Source organism: Gadus macrocephalus, chromosome 16 (assembly GCF_031168955.1).
Source record: "Gadus macrocephalus chromosome 16, ASM3116895v1".
Classification (NCBI taxonomy): domain Eukaryota; kingdom Metazoa; phylum Chordata; class Actinopteri; order Gadiformes; family Gadidae; genus Gadus; species Gadus macrocephalus.
Window position 1 is genome coordinate 4649292 of NC_082397.1, and position 7123 is coordinate 4656414.

The 7123-nt window shown below is 46.2% G+C and overlaps 1 long non-coding RNA gene across 1 annotated transcript in view; it reads left to right on the top strand.

Annotated features, from left to right (window-relative positions):
• LOC132474888 (uncharacterized) overlaps positions 1-4257 on the top strand; it is a 6362-nt gene extending 2105 nt beyond the window's left edge. The window contains exons 2-3 of the long non-coding RNA XR_009529754.1: positions 43-2346; positions 2863-4257. This is a non-coding gene — a long non-coding RNA (uncharacterized LOC132474888). The remainder of the gene's footprint in view (positions 1-42; positions 2347-2862) is intronic.
• Positions 4258-7123: the final 2866 nt, after the last annotated feature.

The following is a 7123-nucleotide window of genomic DNA, read 5'->3' on the forward strand; positions in this document are numbered from 1 at the left end:
CCTCTGTCTGTCTCTCTCTCTGTCTTTGTCTTTGTCTTGTAGAGAAGTAAGACCTGAGGAAATGTTGGTGGCCTCATCTCATGGTATCCCGCCGATGTATTTTGAACCTCTGATGCACGCCTCACGCTCCCTCTGTAGAGACGGAAGCTATAAGTGACACTCTGACGTATGGCTACCTCCTCCCCGTGCGTTCTTGTGTACAGACTGCCCACTGTGAGAGGTGCACATGAGAGGCGTTGTGCACGGATATGGCATCCTGGTGCTGCCTGGCTGTCATCACACTGTTGCTACGCGACGTGGTCGTCATGGTGTGACCATCCTGTTCGCTACGTGGTTGTCGTGGTGTCATCACACTGTTGCTACGCTACGTGGTCGTCATGGTGTGCTCACCCTGTTCGCTACGTGGTTGTCGTGGTGTCATCACACTGTTGCTACGCTACGTGGTCGTCATGTTGTGACCACCCTGTTTGCTACGTGGTTGTCGTGGTGTCATCACACTGTTGCTACGCTACGTGGTCCTCATGGTGTGACCACCCTGTTCGCTACGTGGTTGTCGTGGTGTCATCACACTGTTGCTACGCTACGTGGTCGTCATGGTGTGCTCACCCTCTTCGCTACGTGGTTGTCGTGGTGTCATCACACTGTTGCTACGCTACGTGGTCGTCATGGTGTGACCACCCTGTTCGCTACGTGGTTGTCGTGGTGTCATCACACTGTCGCTACGCTACGTGGTCGTCATGGTGTGACCACCCTATTCGCTACGTGGTTGTCGTGGTGTCGTCACACTGTCGCCATCACGCTGTTGCTACGCGGTCCTCATTGTGTCAGCACACTGTTGCTACTCTACATGGTCGTATTGTTTTGAAGCCCTGGAGTTTATTAAATATGGCACGGGATGTTGACCCTTCACCCACAGCCGGAGGTAATGGGGAGGGAGGACCCCCGAGGTGTGTAGATGGGGGGCCCCCCTGCCAGCCGGGTGGGTACTAGACCTGTACACTTGAGTGGAGTACAGAGTTCTTTATTATCCCCACAGGGGCCGTTCATATTGCAGCGAGCAGCAGAGGAAACCACAAACATAAAGGCACGTGAGCATAGAAAACCATCATTGAATAACGGCATCAGCAGTGAACAGTCGGTCTCCACAGACTCTCCAGTTCCACGGTTAGGCTGAGGTTAGCCTCAGGGATGGAGGAGGGGATCGAATCGATGACCACTGCCACATCTAGGAATTCCCATATCTACACCCTGCGGGACGAAGGGCAGACTGAATAGAGTGTGTGTGTGTGTGTGTGTAGTCACTTTTCTGGTAGTGACTGGGTTAGTGTCATTTCTGAACACATCCTCACCAGTAGTGAAGGGACCGAATCAGTTAGATTTGGCCTGATTTAGTCTATAATGTAAGTAAAATTGGATATTCTCAAGTCACAGGAGCCTGACAAAATGAAAGAGGAAAGCACATCAATATTAGCATTTCTGAAGCTTAAATTGCACATTTTTGTATTTTTGACTTGATACATTAACAAACTAATGAATTATTTATCTAAATTATATCTGTTAATCCTAACGGCACAAGAGGGCTACAGCTTTAGAAGTGGAAATTACGCATGGTGAGATTGTAGTGCTAATAATTAAATGCTATGGCTGCAAGTCCTCTGAAACTAAGAAAATCAACTTTAAAAGTTTTGTATCAACATTCATCTTCCTGTGTTGTATTTTGTCTGTTTGATTTGAACCTGCACTATTAAACTTCTGCTGATTATTTTTGCTACCGGTAAATAAATATCTGAAGCAAACATTTCTTAAGAAAACGTGCCAATTAGTCAATGCATCCAGTGAAGTTCTCTATTATTCATATTATTCTGGTCCACTTTTGCCCTTCCCCTGCTATTGGGTACACTTGCATAGTGCCAGTATAACAAAGTAAGCAAATTGGAAGTTGGATATGTTTAACTTATATTTTGAATACTTTTCACAGTGCAGCTTCCCACCCAAAGTGAACATCTTCTCTTTGAAAAACAGTTATGTTCTATTCAAGGAAGTGAGTGAGAAAAGGCTGGTGTTTCTGTAATCTCTTGTCTACCATGCCAGTCGCTATGGCGACAACCTGCCTGGATCCGTGCTGAAAACCAAACTAAACAAATTACAGACTTTTGTCGATTTTATTATTCAATGTAGATTCTAAAGATAACGGTTAAATCAGTTAAATAAGTAGTTATTTTAAGTTATTAAAAGACTAGTTCATAATTATGTTACATGACCTGAATTTGTTTTGTGTTTTTTCACCATATGTGCCGTGATCTCCTTCACAAACCTTCCATGACCTGAACTTCCTCTATTCAGAAGGTAAAACATTTCCAATTAACCTTTGTTATATTGCACCTTTAGAAATGTGGAGAAGGAAAAACTAAAGAAATTGTTAAAAAACTGGCATAAAAGTAGAAACTCAAACCAATAAAAAATATACCCAAGCAAAAAAGCTAAACCAGCAAGAACTGGTATCATAAATGACATAAATATAAATAAGGCAATATCAATCTTATATTTTCATCAACTGTTATGCGTTCACTGAAGGCGATTTACTATAAGAGTTGTGAATGTCTTCAATATAGATTATACTGTCATATGTTTAATGCATGCAGTCTCTCAACGTGCTTCACACTGCATGCTTGGATGTGTAGATAACGATGTTGGTGCTTTGTAACCATCCTTCACTCTAATTAGTCTAATGCGATGGCTGCAACTTTTATTTATTATTCTAAAAATGATAGCATGCAGTATGTGGTACTTTGTGTGTGGCACAATGTTTCCAGCTCATTTGTATTATTTAAATGAAACCCCTTCCTGTTCCTATTTCTATAGAGGCGCTGACAGAAAAAAAGCTAAATGTACAATATTTCTTTTTTTCAACAATTTGGGAGGCCTGTTCTTGTATATTTCAGCGGCAATCACACAGCAGCTTCTTCAGGCCATGTTTTTGATTGGTTCAAATAGGGGCACGGTGATGTCAACAGCTGTTGCGGCCATCACTGGCCAATTAGAAGCATTGTTTACTGAAAAAAATAAAACCCTTTCTTGCCACTCTAAACCAACCAACAACTTATTCCCTTATTCACGCGTTGGCAGTTAAAAAACAAGTTCTGCTTCAACATAGAGAACTGGATGCTGTGCCTTAATAAGTCTTTGCATCTTCATGCAAACACCTTCTAAAATCATGGTAATTCTGCTGGCCTATAAGAGGTCAGAACCCCCGTAGCCGTATTAATGAGTTGCTTAAGAAAGAGACTTTCAGATCACTAACACTATTATTTGTCTGCATGCTCCCTTGATATTACCTAAACAGCATACCTCCAGTAATTGCAACACGATTATTTGAACTACCAACGTTGGAACATGTGACGATCATGCTTTTTATTTTTTTTAAATCACTCTTCCTCCGAGCTCGCGATTTCCGTAACGACAAATGCTATGAATACTAATTAAACGGCTGCATGTGGGTGCATGGATCATTGCTCTCCGCTGATTAAGGAACGATAGGAGAGACTATATAAATCAAAGACAACCTACCCATCTAATTAGCTGGCCCAGCCATTAAATCCACTAACAAGCAACCGAGGTGGTTCTTCCCCACATAATCTTCCCTGTGATTACATGATGCCGATGCGACCGTCGAACTCTCTGTTCGTCTCTGTTTTCACGGTAAAAAAATGAAAAGCGGACCGTGAAAGTAGGGTGGGACTTAAACGACTACCCCATCTCTGAGTAAGGGAATGCAGTAGGTAGATGAGTGGAGGAATCGTTACAATTTTGTGCTCGAACAACAGCCATAATTCATACTTTTTTCTTCACTTGTTCCCAAGGGCATACAGGGGACCTGGTCATTTCAATTACAGAATTGTGTTACGCAGTTTTGACCAATTTTAATATTCCTTTTATATCAATTAATTATCCCTGACAGCAACATTATATCAAGGTATAAACCGTGAGTATGAAGGACGGACCATTACCTTATGTTTTTAATTACTTCCCCATCATTTATGTGTCGCACCCCCCCCCCCCCCCCCAATTTGCACATCAGCTAGCTAACCCACAACGGACAAACTACGGCTCAGCTCAAAACCGTGGCAGCTAGCAGGCAAGCGGCTAGTCCAGGACTTGCCCTCCAGGCACATCGACTCCAGGGTTAATGGCTAACATGCTAACATACTGTCTCTCACAGAGGGGAAGATGCTCATCAGTGTGGTTGTTATTTTTGTACCTTGGAGGAAAATGTGCTGACTTTCCAAAGTAAGAGCGCGTGTCGTCACCTGGCAGCGGCTTGATCTTGGACCCCCGCCCCGACTTCCTGGGGATAATCGTGAGAGAACCGGCAGGAGAGGATAATGAGAGGGGAGGGTGGCTTAGTATAGCTTTATTTATTTGTCATTGTGTTTGCTCTTCCATTTGTGTTATAATGAGCCTTAAGTACTCAGAAAAGCATTGTTGAAATCCAAGCTTGTTATCAGTTTTTGTTGCATGCAATTCATTATGATTCATTATAAAATAAATCGCGATAGGCCTATCCTTTTCAATATGTAGTTTATTATTATGCATTGTTGTAACTACCACCGCCAGAACGGCCCACACTACAAACCTCCCTGACTAGTGATGGAGAAATTATTATGAAACAATTATACAAAAACATATTGTTATCCTGATATGCTTGTTTCATAATCGTTTGGATTCAGACGAAAATGTATGTGAGGTCTCAAATGATTCCTAGCTCTGCATGTTTTTATTCAACGTTTGAAGGAGCAAGGTCCCGTGAGCACAAACAGCCTGCTGAATCCTAGCCACCAGTTCACTGCTAATGGTGGGACAAAAAAAAACATATGGACTAGCATCGTACAGTTTACCTCCGCATGAAGTCGGTGGTAAATATGGAACAATATTGGTTTGAAGATGGATCGTAAAAATGTACGGAAATAAATTATCCAATCCGTGAGGAGCCGTGATGCACTACTCACGGCAATTCTTCCTCTTGTCAGTGGCTTGCGTTAAAAGTGCGCTAAGCAGGCGATCCTCCATGCATTAATGTTCATAACACTAATTGCCTCATCTGTACCCCCCCCCCCCCCGCCTGGGGGTACAGACCAGCCTCCCCCACAACATAACTTGACTATTTTTCAGGGACAGGCTGGGGGAGGAAGAGATGGGTGTGTGTAGCATGGTTTTATCTCTGTGCAACACTGATGCGATTAGTCTCTCTCGCTCGCTCTCTCTCTCTCTGACGTTGTGGGCAATCTGTCATTCTGAGAAACTGTGGCGAATCGGGAGTAAATCGTGAAGGAGCCAAGGGTGTCACATCTTGCGCGCGGGGGGGGGGGTGAACCCAGAAGCGATGAGAGATCAGACTCGGAGGGGTAGACGTAAAATTGTGCTTTACCTCATGTAAACAAACCGAGAACCGACTAACTGGCTGATACCTAAGGAACTTAAATGTCAGCAACGTATGTGAACAGAATGACTCATTAAAGACACTCACGACAATCGTTACAGCGCCCCCCCCCCCCCCCCCCCCCCCCCCTTCCCCCTCAAGGAATGCCTCTTGGCTTTCCTCCGGGCCACGCTGGAAGCTTGGCTGCATCGGCAGGCCGTGTCTGAGGCACCGCTGCCCCGCCAGGCTTTGTCTGAGCTCTGCCTCGCCCGCAGGCGGCGGAGGAGACTGCTCAGGCTCAGGGCAAGGAACCTCAGGCTCAGGACTAATAACAATACTCCATTATTATGGATGGCATTTATACAGCGCTCTTCTCGGTACCCAAAGCACTTTACGTGTGTGTGTGTGTGTGTGTGTGTGTTCAACCTTTGTAGATCTGTGATTTAATCGGGAGAAGGATGGACACTATGAGATGGCATCTGATGGGAATGCATGGAGCGACCCTTGCTCAATGTTGGCTGGGCAATGGCCTACTCTGACCGTACGGATAGGCCAACTCACCATATAGATGGCTGAATTCAGGCCCTCCTTTATCGGTCTCAGAACCCTCCAATGAGCCACGGCTAGAGCCTGGGTTTGAATCAAGGCCGGGCCTTGCGGATTCCAGACGGTCTCCAAACCGTTTGCCAGAAGCAGCATTGGAGAATGTATACTCCCTGGACCCCACACACTCGGGTGATATGGCTGCCCCCACAGGTTTGGATAGGGTCGTCCCTTGGTCAGAGGGAGAGGATTAGTGCTTGAATCGCAGTAATCTCAGCTGACAAGGTGTCTCGCCTAGCTGCCAGTGGATCCTGCCTGGTCCTCATCCCAGGCGGTACCCTCGAGGCCCGAGTCTGTTAAAGCCTGCCCATGACTGCCCCCTCCCCATCCAGGGAGTTAAGCAGGGGGCCCCGATCTGAGCCAGTGGAGGCCTTCAGGTTCAGTGGCACGTAGGAGCAGTTCATACAGCCGCTGTCCGTCAAGCCACGACTCAAATGATCCACACCCAACTATCCAGGACATTGACAACTGTCTTCATCAGGCGGACCAATTGATACTATCGGCTAGTTAAAATTAATTGTACAGACCTGTACACTGATTGTACACTGCTTGCTAGCCAGTCACTATACTGGTCGGTCAGCAACATTTAGCTTAGTAATAGGGGAGCTGACGATGCTAGAGTTTTGGCGAATACCAATAATAAATAGTTTTCTTAACTATCTGTAATTATCAGATGTGCTAGCCAACGTTATGATCAGCTAGTTAACCGATCGGCACTGTGATTGCGCCATGCGCACTCACAATGTGGACGGTTCCAGTGTGGAGCGCTGCCTCTGGTGGTCAGTATGAAATGGAACGGGGAGTGAGGGGTGGGGTGGGGGGGGGGGGGGGAGGTTGGGCCAGGATCATTACCAGAGGGGGAGTGGGGGGTTTGTGTGGGAGGGGGGCGATGGAGTGGCCACCACAAGTGGCAGATGCCCCGAGTTGGGGGCCAAAATGGGCCGTGCAGCGTGTCATTAAAGACGACCTGTGTGTGGTGTTGGCCTCTCGCTAGCCGGCGGCGGCGGCGGCGGCGGCAATGGCGATGGCTCCCTGGCCTTGGCCGTCCCCCTCGGCGAGGTGAAACGGCCAATCAGAGGGACGGAGACGTGTGGCTCAGGCGTT